General features: G+C 45.7%; 1 long non-coding RNA gene across 1 annotated transcript in view; it reads right to left on the bottom strand.

Moving 5' to 3' along the window:
* LOC125964719 (uncharacterized) overlaps window positions 1-16,044 on the bottom strand; it is a 55,323-nt gene extending 39,279 nt beyond the window's left edge. The window contains exon 1 of the long non-coding RNA XR_007477955.1: window positions 15,324-16,044. This is a non-coding gene — a long non-coding RNA (uncharacterized LOC125964719). The remainder of the gene's footprint in view (window positions 1-15,323) is intronic.
* Between the last annotated feature and the right edge of the window lie 1,197 nt (window positions 16,045-17,241).

Here is a 17,241-nt window from a genome sequence, read left to right as displayed (position 1 = left end):
AAAAAAAGACATATCCATGTCCTAAACCCCAGAGGCCATAAATGTAAACTTATTTGAAAAAAAAAAAGGTTGGTGGGGGGGAGTCTTTGCAAATATAATTAAGGATCCCAAGATGAGTCGGGCTCTAAATCCAACAACAAGTGTCCTTATAAGAGACAGAAGAGAAAACAAAGACACAAAAGAGACAGCCATGTGAAGATGAAGACAGAGATTAGAGTTATGCAATCAACAGGCAAGGAATGCCTAGATAGAGCCATCAGAAGCTAGAAGAGGCAGGGAATGGAACCTCGTTCCCTAGAGCCTTTGGAGGGAGCGCAGCCCTACCAATACCTTGATTTTGGACTTCTGGCCTCCAGAACTAGGAAGGAATGAATTGTGGTTGTCTTAAGCCACCCAGTTTATGATAGTTTATTACGACAGCCTCAGGAAACGAACACAGTCCTCTCCTGGTCTGCCTGGCATTTTCCCAGTTAATTAACTACTCAGAGCCTCAGCTTTCTAATACTTAAAAAAGGGTAAATAATCTCATAGTTTTGTTATGTGAGTTAAGATATCGGGGGGCAGGGGAGAAAAGCACATGGACAGTCAAGATTTGACACATAACAGATGTTCAATAAATCTTACTTGCCTATCTCTCTTCTCCTACCTAGAGTGGCCCTAAACGAAGCTTTATGAAGTAGGCTCTCACTCTGCCTTTCCTTTGTGGCAATCCTGACACCATAAGCACAGCACCTCTCCTCTCTCAGATGGATGGTGGGGCTTTGCCACCAAAGATCACAATAATACCAAACAGAAAGTTTTTAATAAAACATAACTTCAACGACAGCCTTTGACTTATTTATACTTCTTGTCTTAAGGAAACGATACATTTTTTACGCTTTTTTTTTTTTTTTTCCGGTACGCGGGCCTCTCACTGTTGAGGCCTCTCCCGTTGCGGAGCACAGGCTCCGGACGCGCAGGCCCAGCGGCCACGGCCCACGGGTCCAGCCGCTTCGCCGCACGCAGGACCCTCCCAGACCGGGGCACGAACCCGTGTCCCCTGCATTGGCAGGCGGACTCTCAACCACTGCGCCACCAGGGAAGCCCCATTTTTTACACTTTTTATCGAAGTATCAAATATATTCAAATATATACATATTATTAGAAAGCTTGATGAATTTCCACAAATTGAACACAATCATGTAACCAGAATCCAGATCAAGAAGCCGAACATTACCAGCCCCCCAGAAACTCCTCCTGTGCTCCTTCCCCATCACTAGTCCCCCACAAGGTAAACCATGATGCTGATTAACTTCGCCTGTTTTTGAACTTTATGTAAATGGATTCAGACAACATGTATTCTTTTGTGCATGTCTTCTTTTGTGCCACATCATGTTGATGAGTCGCCCGTTTTATTACCTGCAATCGTAGATTGTCCATTATCATTGCTGTATAACATTCCGTTTGGGGAATATACCATAGTTGTTGAATATTTGGGTTGCTGCCAATTTTGGGCCATTACAAATAGTGCTGCTGTAAACATTCTAGGTTATATCTTTTGGCAAACATACATATAGATTAATCTGGGAAAACTGATCTCCTTACAGTATTTCCAGAACATAAACATGGTACATCCCTCCTTTTATTTAGGTGTTTTTAAAATATCTCACAACCATGTTTTCTATCAATAGTTTTCTTTGAAGTCTGGCACATCTTTCCTTAGGTTTATTCCTAGGTGTTTTGCAGTTTTGATGCTATTGTAAATGGTATTGGCACTCTGTGGGATTTTTAAGGAGATGGAAAATTTTAATAGTCTGAGCTTTACTGCCTCTCTAGACAAGGAATATAAGATTTCCTTTTATTAAAATTGTAGAAGGAGGAAAATTATTTAAATATTCCAAATTGTTAAAGCTGACAAAAGGGAAAACAAATAGGGCCAGAGGCTGCAAAGAGCCCATTACAGTGTCAATGACAAATTCCAGTTTTCACCTCCAGCAGTATCTAATAAGCCCTAAGAAACCCTTTCTCAGAAAAGTACCCAAAAGAAACAACTTGAAATTTCATGGTTTGTGTAAAATAAATGAATTCTTTTGACCTTTGGCCAGAGTTTACTGCTTTTTCTGATTTCAGAAATTTGAAAAGGGAGACAAAAATCCAACATTTATACACTCTATTATGTGTCAAGTGCATTTACATAATTATCTCTTTTAATTCTCATGATAAACCCATATGCTGTTAGCATTTACTCAGTTTTACAGTTGAGGAATCTGAAATGCAGAGATTAATGCCCCAAATCACACTCCATCAGTGATAGAAATGCAAATCCAGGCCTGACAGATGCCAAAGGTAATTTCCCCCTCCTTTAAAAGTAACATTAATTAGTATCTTTCCAACTATTAAAATTAAAGGCATGTTCATTACAGAAATTTTGAAAAATATACAAAAGTATGGACAAATGGTTTCTATAAATATATGTTTCTTTTTCAGTTAATATCACTTCATGGTAACTACCTCAATACTTTACATATCCTTCTACCACATCATTCTAATGTCTGCATAGTTTTTTATCAGTTAAATCCAACATATTTTTTAACCAGATATCTTTCATGTTGGATACTTAGATTATTTCTGTTTTCCATAGAATTGATAACTGCAACGAACTACTTAGGCATCTGTATCATTACAACTTTGCACACACTTATGATTTCTCCTTTATGATAAATTCCTCAATGTCCTCTCCTGGGTTAAAGGGATAGAGGAGACCTGTGAAGGCTCTTTAATACCCATGGCCAAGTCCTCCCCCGCCCCCAGTGCCCCACGCCCCTGAGACGGGTCAATGTTCCCACTCCCCTCTGCCTGGGAGAGTGCCACTGCTGTGTCTTTGCCTGTGCTGGATATCATCACTTAGAAAAATACTTACCAATTGGATAGGTTAAAAATCATGTTATATAAATTTATATTTCTTTAAATAATAGTGATGTTGAGCATTTACTTATAGGTCACGTGTATTTCCCCTTTTGGAAGCCACTGTTTCTCAAAGGATGGTCTCTGGATTAACTGCACTAGAATGCCTGGGTACACACTGTACAGGCTGATTCCTGAGTTCCAACCCAGACTTAACCAGACGCCAGGGCGGTGGCCCGAGAGGGGAATCTGATTTTGTTAGCGCTCTGCTGGCAATTCATATGCATCACCCTCCTCCATCCTGCCTCTGCATCCCTGGAAGCCGCAAACCAAGAGTCAGCACTGGATTCCATGACGTGTCAAAACCAGCAGGAATCCTCACAGGAAACTCTTGCTCATTTATATCATGCCAAATGCACTTTCAGGTACATTAATAGCTGCAGAGAGAACAGTTGAATGTAACTGTTCAAACCTGGCCACGTGAAGAAGCTTACAACACATTTTTTTGGTGGCACAGCGAAGGCGGCCCCTGCGAATTCAGCCTCTGTGCCCGGCAGGATACTAACTACATGGCAAAAGAAAAGATCTTAAAAGCAGAAGATACAATTTTTCTTTTGAAGTGTCCAAAAAAGAATCTGTAAAAGCTGTGAAACGAAGGCTACATCTAGAGAACCAAGCAAAATAACATGCTATCCAGTGCTGGCCTTCAAGGGCTGGAGGGGAAGTACAGTGGGGTGGGTTCCTCAGCCTCTCTGAACTCATGGCCCTACACCGACTCTGGTTTCATCAAATAGAGACAAAAGGACTGTTTTTCCTGAGGATGGCATGTGTGTGTTTACAGGCATTTGGTTTCCATTTTACATGCCTTACAGAGAGTTTTAGGGACATTACAACTACAGTGGTATTATTTGGGAGCCAGCTTTTTAAAATTATGCCTTTGCAATTCAAACAAGCAAAATATAATTTCATTAGCAGTTTAAAAATGTTATAGTACAAGGAGTATGTAAGGTTTTTATTTTTATTACCAGCAGGTCAAAAGACCCAGACCATAGGCCAGGGCTAGTAGGATGGGCAGAAGATGACATACCACTTTCCAAGATGGTATGCCGTGTAGAAACCTCTTCTCAAAGGAAAGAACTAAAAATTTTCTCTTCCTGGGTAGGGAGAGAAAACAGTTTTATTACTGCCAGCCATCATGTATTGAGCCCCTTACCCCTGCAGGTGCTATGTGCTTTTCATGCACTCCCTCCTTTATCCTCATGACACTGACCCAAGGTGGCTGTTCATGTCTCCGTGTGGGTTAGGCACAGGTGTGGTTGGTACCCAAGCCACGATGACTTCACCAAATGAAGGGCTGTTTCCCTCATAGGCAACAAGTGCAGAGAAAGTGCCTTTGACAGAGTTGGCGCTCCATGGACGATTAGGGGTGAATGAATGAACAAAGGAGAAGACCACAGCAGGCACTGACCTGTGGTCTACTGACGCCCAAGGCCTCCTCCTGTTACATCATGCTGCCACTCTTAAGGCTTGGAGCCAGCACAGTTGCCTTTCCTGGCCAGAAACTGTGTGCTGGCTTGGCCCCAGAATGGAAATATTAGTACGGTAGATTCATAGAAGCACTCAAAAATTCAGAATTTAATCACAGCAGCGCCCCCCCCCACACACACACACACTCTCACACACACACACACACACACACACACACACACACTCACTGGTGCCGTCACACCGTGATCATATATCAGGGCTGAGACACCCGCTTCTTAAGCACTCAGTTGAGCTCTGCCGGGAAGGAGGGCAAACAGTGCCCCCTTCACCCTGCACCCAACCCCAACATGAACCCCACCACTTTCCCAGCCCAGCAGAACTGCACTCGCTGCTCTCTGCTGAAACCCAGGGAGAGAAATCATTTTCTTGCTAGCCATGCTGAGCGCAGCATGCACGGTAAGCCTGAACTCTGTCAAACCAACAATGTATAAAACCTGAATTAATACTGAGATGGACCCAATTCTCTGACAGGCGTGTTAAATGTGATTAAAGCTGCATAGCATTCCCCGCATACCCATCTGCTGCGTCGAGGAGCCCACAGCTGTTCTGATTGCCGACAACGCACTGTTTCTTGTCAGTTGTTGCAAATGCATCTCATCTTGCATGGGCTCTGGGCCCTCCCTCCCTTGTCGGCCAGCCCTGGCCAGCTTCTCTAAGTAGTCACTGATACCCACATGCCTCTGGCCGCAGGTCTGTGGAGGCATGTGTGAGCTCTGGCTGGTGCAAAAATGTGTGATCACAGGGAAAGCTTAGCGCTTTAGCGGCTGGAATGAATCTCTTGGATCCTAAGCTGTGGTGACGCCACCACCTGCGGCTCCTGCCGGCTTATGCTGTGGGGTGAGCGGAAAGAACAGGGATGAATCATTTTGGATGCTACAGGGAGCTGCCCCTGAGATGCCCACCAGCCACCACCGAAAGAGCTACCAGAGAAACACATTCTGAAAGCTCTTGAAGGCCAGTGAGCGTACTGCGGGGGATCCTGGGGAAAGGCAGAGACAGAGATGGGGCTATGCTGGGCAAGGGGTGGAATCCACAGAGGCCACTGGAGACCTTGAGGCTCAAGGGCACAGAAAAGGCAGAGGACAGCTAATTTCAAGAGAAGAACTGGGTTGGCCAGCATCTTCATGAAAAATTTTAAATGCAGTCCCCTATAGGACTGCGACCTTCCACCAGCGTACACAGCCTAGCAAGCACAGCGTAGGCTGGATTTCAGCCCTACTTGCCCCCCTGACCAGGGGTCCTTGTGCAGTGAACCGCCTGTGCAACCATACACACTAGCTCTGGACAGAGGAAGAGTTCAAAGGCAGCCTAAGGAGGTCACCATCAGGAGCAGGGAGAGCAATACCTGCTCTCAAGCAACCAGTAGGAGCAAAGCTAGCATATGAATGTGGAAAATACAGGGGAGCAGAAGAGAAGAGCCAGGAGAAATTAGAAAACAGTGTCAAGTGGATTCAAAGAATTCCAAGCGTCTTCCTAGCTGCTGGTGGTTTGCTGGCCAGCTCTGGCATTCCTTGTCTTATAGATGCGTAATGTCAATCTCTGCCTTGGACGTCACATGGCATTTTCCCCATGTGTCTCTGTCTTCACGTGGCTGTCTTCTTAAAAGGGCACCAGTCATATCCCAGGGGATTATTTCTAAAGGTCTGATTGTTGCTTTACATCACCCTATGAAGCGAAGCACTGTAACTTGCTCCACCCAGTTGACCAGCCTGGGCAGAGCTATTATTCATTATTCTGGGAAAAACCTGGGCTGGGGCTCTTATTTGTCTCTAAAACAATTCAAACTTTTCCCTCAAAACCCCGTTTTTTAGGTCTGATGAACCAATACTATCATAAGCTAAATGCTGAAAACAACAATTCTGGATTAAGAGAAAAACCCGAGTGAGCATAACCCTTTTTGAGTTCTATTAAAGACATCAGAAATCACTTATTGATTTTCTTAAAGAAAAAATATGAATTAAAAAAAAAAAAACCCTGGTCATTACTTCAGAGCTACAGTTTAATTCAATAAACATTTGCTGGACAAATGCATCCTTCCTGCCTGAAACCTAGTAAGAAAAATAAGGCATCCTGGGCTTCCCTGGTGGCGCAGTGGTTGAGGGTCCACCTGTCGATGCAGGGGACACGGGTTCGTGCCCCGGTCCGGGAAGATCCCACATGCCGCGGAGCGGCTGGACCCGTGAGCCATGGCCGCTGCGCCTGCGCATCCGGAGCCTGCGCTCCGCAACGGGAGAGGCCACAACAGTGAGAGGCCCGCGTACCGCAAAAAAAATAAAAAATACTAAGGCATCCTGATGTCAAGGAGTGCGTGGTGGTGACAGAAGCACAACACACAAGGCCACAGGACGCTGGGGGACAATGTCAGGAAGTCACGTTCCTTCAAACCCAAGCTCTTCCTTCCCCCAAACCTCAGATCACATTTGTACCACTCTGTTGAGATAACTGCAAAATTCTGGTTGTCAGCTATTAAGCACACCAATTTTAGAACCGGTGAAAATAATCCAACAAATACACATACATCTGTGCCAGTGTGTGTATAATACACATAGAGCTATACAACTATAGTGTGTGTGTGTGTGTGTGTGTGTGTGTGTGTGTGTGTGTATTAAAAAAAAAAGAAAAAGCCAAGTGGGCATTGAAAATAATACCAACCTTATCACAGCCACACTCATTCAAGTGTGGTGTGCCCAACCTAAGTCAAGGTCACCCGAGAATGTCAATAGCACAGAAAAGTCACATTAAGGAAAGAAAGACATTTTATCTTTAATGAGGATGAGAAAAAAATTAGTCACCGTTTGAGTGCTCACCGCATACCAAGCATTTCATATTTGTTTCACATCATTCTTTTATTTAATCCATGTATTTGGATTATCTCATTTAATCATTACCTCAGGTCTGAGAAAAAGGTCCATAATTTTCTCTCTTTTACCCGTGAGGAAGCTGAAGCTTAACAAGCAATTGGCTCAATAAATGGCAGAGCAAGGATTCAAACCAAGGTCGGTCGCATTCCAAAGACAACCTTGGGGGAAGGTTCTAGAATGAGTCTCAAGGTCCAGACTGGACTCCCAGAGACCATGTCAGCATCACCACAGTTTTACACATTAATCCTGGTCAGGGAGAGAAACCACACGTGGAGACCAAAGTAGCTGTATCCAGGGGCCAGGGTGAAGCTGTAAACAGGAAACCAGGCTGCAGCTTGAAGGCCAAGGGGTCTGAAACCTTGGGGGGAGGGGGATAGAAGCTGGGCCTGGGGAGGGTTTGGCATGTGGACTGGGAATGAGGCAGGGGTGTCAGGGCTTCTTCTAGTTAGTCACTGGGTGGGCCCGCCGGCCTAGGTGACAGTGCGGGTCTGGAAGAGACCCGGGGGATCCAGCAAATTCCCTCCGTGGGCCTTACAGGTAGCTGGCACGTTTCCCTCTGCAGCAAATAGAACCACGTTCCCAGGGAAGAGCAGTGGCAGGCCTCACACAGGCAGCTGCCAGGAGTCCCATGCAGAGTCCAGCACAGCTGGCTCTGGCCTTTGACAGCTCTCAGACACAACACAGGTAGCTGCCTGGGCGCTTCCTTGGGGAGGCCGAGCACAGTCCAAACAACGGACGGCAGGCTTCAGTGGTGCTCCCGACCGAGCCTTTTTAGGTCACAGAGATGCTGTGTTTATACTCCCGGGGATGGAACATCCTATGCTCACAGCCCCACGCTCCACACCCCACTACCCCACCCACCAGCTCCCTCCCTTTGGCGAATGGCTGGACTCTTGGCAATCTGTGCAGATGTGTTGTGAATCACTGTCAGTTCAAGTACACAGTATTCCCTGTCTTGTACCTTCATCTGCTTGCCCCGTATACCTCCCTCTCCAAGTGCTGATAGAGGCAACTCCCCAAAGAAACAGCAGCTCCCAACTCTCTGCCACATTCAGCAACAGCAGGTAAGGCAGCCACAAAGTCGGGTGACTGAGACCCAGGATGCAGAGTCTGTGCCAGCGTAGCCCTAGAGGCTTTGCATTCCCCCAGGTCTGTGAGCAAGAGAGTATCACGTTCATGACAAGGATGAGGAAAAGGGCTCAGGGAGGCTGATTTCGTACAAACACACACTAACGTGAGTGAGAGAGCAGAGCTTCAAAACTAGACGTGTTCTTTCTCATAGACAACGTTCCATCTCAAATCATTATATTTCCAAATACTTTTTATAGGCAGTCATAATAATAGCAGCAGCTTGTGGGCTACACACTGTGCTAAGTGCTTTGTATGCATCAAGTCGTTTAATCCTTCCAAAGAGCCTCGAGGAAGGTAAGGATCATGATCTTAGAGATGAGGATCTCAGGCACAGAGAGGTTAGCAGGCAGGAGAGCATGAGGAAGAAGCAGGTGAGCCATCCCTCGCGTCCCTCATTTCCTCGGCCCTTCTCCTTGCCAGAGCCCACTCAGCTAATCTGGGCAGACTCAGACCCATATAACTTCAAGTCCTTAATAGGTCCTCCACAGACCCTGCTGGGGGTGTGTGGGGGGGAGGATCTGAGGGGATGTGCGGCCATGGAGTGGCTCGGAGGCTGTGATATGTATTTGAATATATATATCGGCTGCATAAAATTGCTCCCTGAGAAAAACAGAGAAAGAAAGGTGGGGTGAGGAGGTCTTGAGCTAAAGAGGCAAGAATGTCTACATTGGAAAGCTTGGAAATTTCTGAAGACCCATGGCAGTAGGCAGGAGACGGCAGGGCAGGCCCGTCAAAGGCACAGTAAAAATTAGCCCTTCCATGTGGGCAGCCCTTCATGCTGGGTCACAAAGGACCTTCACAGATTCAAACACATATTTGATTTAGGGAAGACTCGAAGCTTTCGTGTTTAAGGCCGCATGACACATGGGAAAGGAGCATGGGAACCTGGGGAGGGATGCTGAGCAGGTGGGTACACACTGAGGCTGGTCCCAAGAGGGGCCTCCCATGCCAGGATATGGATCGATGGGCTCCGAAATGAATCAAACGAATGATGGCAGAAGCTACCCCATCGTCAGCTATGTCCAGCCACCCTCCTCACACTCATTGGAACACGATCACTCCTTGAGAGGCATCCAATATCTCATGTGAGCATTTCTCCACTTTACTGGTCACATTGGCTATCGTGGGCCAGGGAGGAGAGCCTCCTTATGAAGTTGCTGAACTGCTGATTCCTGAAGACCTAGAATGGTCCACAGGGATTGGAAGACAACCCTCTCTCTCTTCCTCACCCCAGTACCAGCACCAAATTTAAATTTAACTCACCTTCACTAGGTATCTGCTAGGCCCAATGCTAAATGCAGTTCTAATGTTAAAGACAAGGGAACTTGCTCAGGGAGGGACATGCCCAAAGTCACAGAAATCACTAAGTGGCAGAGCCAGAATCCAAACCACAGACCTCTTACTCCAAGCTCTCATCACACCATGCTGCCTTCCAGAAAAATCAGCCAACTCAGTGCTTTTATGGTAAACTTTATGTTCAATAACTGATTACTCTGAATTCAGAAAAATGCCTATCAACTGGACCAAGATCCACAGTATAAGCTCATCTTTTTCTTTTTTTTTTTTGCGGTATGTGGGCCTCTCACCGTTGTGGCCTCTCCCATTGCAGAGCACAGGCTCCGGACGCGCAGGCTCAGCGGCCATGGTTCACGGGTCCAGCTGCTCCACGGCACGTGGGATCTTCCCGGACCGGGGCACGAACCCGTGTCCCCTGCATCGGCAGGCGGACTCTCAACCACTGTGCCACCAGGGAAGCCCTAAGCTCATCTTTGTTTCTAGTAATTTCTGAGAAAGAGTAGAGTATTTTGAAATATAGGTAGATGATTGATAGATGATAAGATGATTGATAGATGATAGATAATAGGTAGATAGGTAGATGATGGATGGACAGACTTTAAATTGAATTTTGGTCTTAGCTCCTCCATCAAACTTAGTGACCTTGGAAAACAATTAATTAGTTTCTTTTTCGGTAAAAATGACCTCTGTCAAACCCTCTCTCGCGGGACTTGTGAGAAAACGGTCTCTAACAGAGCCTGGGGCACTCACAGACTCTCACTATTCTTCTCTGTCTTAAAACTGCTCTAGAATTGTGTCCAAATTCCACAGCAAGGACCCAACTCAAACATTGTTTAAAACGTTCAGAGCGTCTGTTTTTGACATCAAGTTGGCCTGGAGGTTTAACAGCCTGGTACCCGTAGCGTCCCACCCAAGAACATTTCCTTCAAAACAGGTTCCTGTTACAGAAACAGCCCCGGTTTTAAATATACTCCCTCTCCTCATAAAAATGCCCCAGCCAGCTAAAGCCATTCTGCTTAAAATATTTAATTAATACCTTCACAGCGGTCTGGTCCTTATTAAAGACTCTTAGGGACCATGTCTTAGGGGCAACGCTTTCTTCTAAGCAGCTCTATGTGTTACAGATAAAATAAAGTGCTGGAGCGTGCTTTCTATTAAGAGCAGGGAAGCTTGTCTGCCCATTGCTGCAACCCCTTTTGTCATCAGAGTGACACATTAAGGCATAATCCAAGTACAACATACAAACACAAACAGTGTAAATCCACCCACTTAGTAAAAGGAGTCCCAGTAAAACCACAAGAAAGGTCTGGTGATTAGCCGAGGGGATTAAAAACTTGGATGAGCACTTCATTTACCTCACCTCCCCACTGAAGAGGCCACAAACGCACTCTGCTCCCCAAGCAAACAAGAGCCAAACCTAGAGGCACTCGCTCTGCTCTCTCTCCCTCCAGCATCTTCCGGGCTTCTCAGCCTTGGGCAAGTCAGAGGAACCTTGGTGAACCATCCTGCCTTTGTAGGAAGCAGGCACACCCCCTGCCCACCTTGATCGCCCCAACCGAAGACTGGCAAATGCTTGTTTGTATATTTTGGTGTTAGAGAAGGACTTTTGTTGTTGTTGTTGTGATAAGAATAGAGTTGGCTCGATTTCACAAACTTTGGAACAAATAGGAAACAGAAAATAAAGATGAATCATAATCCTACCACCTAGAGGTGACTCGGACGCATTTCACTGTGTGGGGATCGTTGCAGTTTCACACAACGATCCCCACACATTTCCACTTGGTTTCCTGCCTCTTTTCTCTTACTACTCCATGCTGAGCACTCTCCTGTATGTCATTTCTCTTTCATCACAGAGGAGGATACCACTGTAGGCTGGACCACCATGACTATAACCAGTTATTTCCCATGTGATAAACATGGAGGTTCTTGGAGTTTTTCACTGTTGTAATCAATGCAATGATAGCATCTTGATACATCAGTCTCGGTCCACTTTTTGGATTATCTCCTTCAGACAGACTCCCCGAAAGGGCACAGCTGAATCAAAGCCTATGAATATTTTTTAAGTATTGATAACTTTTGCTAAATTTATCTCCCAAAAGGCTGTACACACTGTATTCTCTTACCTACATGGGAGAATATATATCTCACCACACTTAAAAAAAAAAAAGTTTTTTTTACTAAGATATACAGATAGCTACATTTTTTAAAGCAGAAAACCACCAGGAGGCTGCTGCCCCTTTTCATGCATCACAGGAGCACAGTTACCCCCCTCTCTGCTGGTCCTTCCATTTACATGAGAAAAGAGTTCTGGGTCCCCCTAAAAGAAGGGTGCACCCCTCCTCGCACCTGAGTGAATTGGGAGGGACCACTGAGGGTCTTTTGCAAAATCTAACATGGTTGAGAGCAGGGATTTAAACTTTGGCCCCTGTACTGCAGCCAAGATCTTCTAAGAGTTTGTTTATTTTTCTCTACTTCTCCCTTTGAAACTCAACAAATTTAACGCATTCATTTAAAATCCCACAAGTCTGTTCCCTTTCCCAGGAGCAGAATGAAGTAATGTGGTTCCCACGTTCTGACAGCATGGTTTGGGGGCCACAAAAGATGATAGCCCCCAGCCTCTATAGAGCCAGGGGTGGTTCAAATAACTGGAGGTTTGTTAAAACAATCAAGCAAAAGGACGTTCGCACCAGAGCCTTGGAGATCTTCCAGCACTTAGCTGCCCAATTATTCCTTCCTACCAGAGTTTCCTCCACCTGACTTTAGCCATATCTTGACATTTAACTAAACTTTGCTATCAGAAGATTCCATTTTCTTCTTAGAGACGCAAGTGATGCTTTTCTCGGGTAGGGGGAGCCTCCTGGCATAACCTCACAGTGTTCCAGGTCTTGTGCATCCTACCTGAAGCTAACTCGGAGACACGGAGGTGGGCGCTTGTTAGTTTCAGGTTTTATGCTGAGTGACTGAAGTATCTGATTAGAGAGGCTAGCATCAGTTTGCACTCTGAAGGCCTGGCTTGGATTTGTTGCTGCCTTACACAGATTGCCTCAAGCTGGGTCTCTCCACTTAAGTGACAGGCAGGTTAACTACTTCACTGCTGGATACCAGCTCCATTCCCCATCCCCCTGAACCCCAGCTCACAGCCCTAGGAGTCCATTCTGCAAAGGCTTATAAAACACAGAGGAAAACTGACCGTCTGGCCTGAGTTCTCCTTTTTAAAAGGAAAAGAAGATACTGAGAACGAGTCCATTGTACTGAACAAATTTAAAACTTAAGTTTTTAAGAAATAGAAGAATTAAAAAAAACCAAAAAACTCTCATCAGCCAAATAATCCTCATGGTTATTTTATGTAAGTTTAGAAAGTTTAGATCATTCAGAAAGGTACAAAGTTAAAAGTGTGAAAATAATGCAAAGCCCACTTTACCCATCAGAATAAATATAAAGCTCACTATAGATTTATTCTTATTTAATTATATACCTTTTGAATAATTCTAGGCTTTCAGGAGTACAAGCCTAGGACCCTATCTCCAAATATAGTCACATTCTCAGGTACTAGGCATTAGGACTTCAACACATGAATCTGGGGGGTGCGGGGGACACAATTCAGCTAATAACAAGTAGCTGAGCCAAGATCCCGACCCAAATGTGCCATGTTGGAAGCAGGTATCGTTTCTGCTGCCCTATGTTGCCTTGGAATTCTGCAAGATTTTTTACCTCCTTTGGCCTGTTTCAAACTGATTTAGGGAAGCACAAAAATGACAGTATCTAATTATAATCACTATAGCTCTTTTAACCATATCAAAAAAAAAAAACAAAAAAAACCTCAAGGCCCAAAGCACAGCAATTGATTTGTCTCTACTTCAGGCAAATGCTAGACGATGGGCCTTTATATAGCCAGATTGCTCATTTTCCCCCCAAAGGCTTCACAGATAGAGAAAGACCTGAAGACATCTGCTAATCTATGGTTGGGATTTAGCTGCACATTCTTGATTGGGATCAAGACTTATCTCCACATTTGGCCTAAGGACCCTCAGGCAGAATTACCAGCCCAGAGCCAGCCATGTGGAGCGCCCACAGATAGAGCAGGGCACAGCCAGATGGCCGGGTCAGGTGCCTTTGTCTCCCTCCATGAATAATACAGCCACGCCCCTTGACATTCCTTTATGTTACCATCCGAGATGGACTCACTTGACTATTACCTGTATAATTTTTACCGTATCTACATTCAACCTATAATATAATTTACTTTTTTTTGAAATCATCTTACATGCTTTATTTAAATTTCTCTTCAAAGGGAAGGTTTATGTAATTGTCTTAAGTGGAAAACCTATTATGTTTTGTCGCAGATAGAAGGTAACCACAAAAAAAGTAAGAAAACAGCATAATGTTATTAATTTCTAACTAGAAAGAGTTGTTCGCTGCCTCTATTTTTAAGAAAAAGGGTGAGAGGGAGGAGATATGGGGATATATGTATACATATAGCTGATTCACTTTGTTATACAGCAGCAACTAACACACCATTGTAACGGAATTATGCTCCAATAAAGATGAAAAAAAGGGTGGGTGCAGGGGGAAAGGAGATGAGGAAACGTAAAAAGAAGTGTTTGAGACACACTAATACTGAAGTGATATTTTCTTACAAATTAATTGCAAGGCTGAAACAAACTTAAAACGGGAATAGCTCTCTCACCCGATGATCAATGTTCTCTGGGTCTCTGTCCTATCTAAAATCAATTTCACTCACATCTGGGAAATGCTACTTTCTACTTTTCAAAGCACTCTCACGACAACCCTCTCATATAAGCAGAGCAGATATTTTACACTTGTTTTCTAAGTGGAGAAAATTCCAGCAAATTATAGGCACTCTTAGAAACTCCTAAACCCCAGGCAAGCCTCTTAATTGGAGTTGAGAGTTGGACAACTGCACTCGGGGTCCAGGAATGCAATCCAAACCGGGGGAGGAGGGAACGGCAGGAAACACTTATTACTGAAGAGATGACTTCCTATAGTTGGCTCAGCCCCTTCATTGGTCTCGAGCCAAGTGCTACACAACTGGAAAACAAACCTAGGGTCAGACATACATGCTAGACCCAAGTTTCCGGGACCGCGTCTGACCAGGCTGTGGAGGGTACAGGGACAGTATCTGCTTCTCCCGGGGAAGCAGGGACCCGTCTCTGCTTTCTTTGCTCAGCTGCGGCAATTAATTTGACCACAAGATTTACCGGGTCCTTCCTTTCCTGCCTTTGTTTTGCCTTTGTTTTGCAAATAGCCAGCCCAGTTCTCAAATCAGCGGCCCTAAACCCTGGCTCTTAAAGGGTGGCCACTGGCATCACCTGGGAGCTTGTTAGAAACGCAGAATCTCAGTCATCATTCCACCCTCCCCACACCCCTCCCCACCGCACAGCTCAACGGACTCAGAGTCTCCAGCTTCACCAAGTCGCTGGGTGATTCGAAAGCACATTACATTTTGAAAAGCACTACTTAAAAGACGGTGGTCAAGAGGTCACCCTGGATTCAGGCCACGGATCCTTCAGCTATGTGGCCCTCAAGCCCAGAGCTAGGAGCCACCGCTCTGAATGCTGCAACCTTTATAAGCACAGTACTTACCCAGGGTCCCCTTCTCACCGGCGAGGGGATCTTGAACAAGTCACTCAGCCTTTCTGGGCCTCTGTTGGCTCACCTGTAAAACAAGGAAAAGAAAATCTACATCCCAGAGAAGTGGTCCCGCACATGGCGAGGCAAGATGCTCATTCAGCAAATAGGCACAGAGCACTCAGAATGTCCAGCCTCTGCTCCAGCCTCTGGGGCTACAGCACTGAACAGGACAGACAGGATCCTGCTCTCCTGGGGCTTCCATTCAAGGGGCTAGACAGAAGAAACAAAGACTTAAGATTTTCCGTAGTGATAAGGACCCAGAACAAAAGAAATCCCATGAGAGAGTAACAGGAGTGGTACAAGGCACCATTAGCAGGATGGTCAGGCAGGGTGTGTCTGAGGAAATGACATTCCAGCCAAGATGCAAATGGAGGAAAGGGGCAGCCACAGTGGTGATGTGGAGACCGAGCCTTCTGAACAGAGGGTACCCCGGGCAGAGGGGCAAAAGCCCTGAGCTGGGACAAGCTTGGTACAGAAGAGGAAGAGAAAGGTTGGGCTGGCTGGAGTGTAGGTGTTAGGAGATGAGGCTGCAGAGATAAGTGGCCTCATTTCTACCACCATAACCATCTCTGAGACCTCATCCTTCAGCTCTGCGATCATCCACATCTGTGCAGCAGCTCTATTCAGAAAGCCATTCAGATCTACCCACAAGTGGCTTGGAGACCAAGAGGGCTCCTCGTGCCAGTGTCCAGCTTCATAGGGATGTACCTCCCTGAGTTCCTAACTCAAGAAAGAGGCACTGCAGACCCAACCCCGAGTGCTTTGGAGGGAAAATGAGGCTCTCCCAGGTAGAGAGCTCCATGAGCTCTGGCTAGAGGGAGTCGACATCCCCAGGGTGGGATGATTTTCTGGTGATTTCACAGATAAGCCACAGATGTCAAACAGCATGAAAAGCCTTCTGAAAGCAGCCAGCAAGATCAGATTTGGAGTTTTCACCAAATCTAGGGTGTTAGCTCTGAGCCAGACCTGGTAGTCCGAGGTCAACTGTGTCAGCCAGAATTCAAGGAAGTTTTGGGCAAAAGGGAATACAAGTAGCTTGCTTCGGAGGCTTAAGTCTCACTTACGACACCGTGTTATGGACCCAGAATTAAAGTTCACCGATAACTGGTGCCGCCCCTCACTTGATCCTAACAACCCTGGGAGGCAGGGGAAGTCTCACATCCCAAACAATAGTTCTAATGCTCAGAAACAGTCTGGAGTAGGACTTGAAAGCAGATCATCTGGCCCCTGACCAGCGGCCTGTTCAGTGGATGAGGCATTGCCAGGGACGGCATACCAATTTCCTTCACAAACTTTCCTTCAAGAACATCTTTTTTTCCATCATTCCAGCCTCCTGCTTGCCCCTCCCACCGCTGCCATTGCTAACTTTGGTTTATCGTCTCCTTGCTATCTTCATTTTGTCCAAAGCATAATCCAGGGTAATCTCCCTAGTTTAAAACAAGCACCTTAACTTCCCTTTGCCATGTGACCTAATACACTCTCAGTCTCCGGGAACGGGGGCATTTTGGGGGTGGGGGACGTGGTTATTCAGCCGACCACACGCAGTATCCCCCCCGAGCTGCCATTTCCTGGCAATGACTTTACACTATGGAAGATTTACTGCCACGCTTGATGAGTCACCACTGTCATCATCACCTTCACGTCTTCAAACACTCAGCCAGGTGTTTCTAGTTTGGGGTGACTTAATCCTTAAGAATCTTTAATTTTGTAAACTCAATTGGTTCTTTTTTAAAAAACCTTCCTACGGAGGGCTTCCGGAAAGATGGCGGAAGAGTAAGACGTGGAGATCACCTTCATCCCCACAGATACACCAGAAATACATCTACACGTGGAACAACTCCTACAGAACACCTACTGAACGCTGGCAGAA

This window comes from Orcinus orca, chromosome 6 (assembly GCF_937001465.1).
Source record: "Orcinus orca chromosome 6, mOrcOrc1.1, whole genome shotgun sequence".
NCBI lineage: Eukaryota > Metazoa > Chordata > Mammalia > Artiodactyla > Delphinidae > Orcinus > Orcinus orca.
Note: the sequence above shows the minus strand (reverse complement) of the source record. Positions and strands in the feature narration are given on the sequence as shown.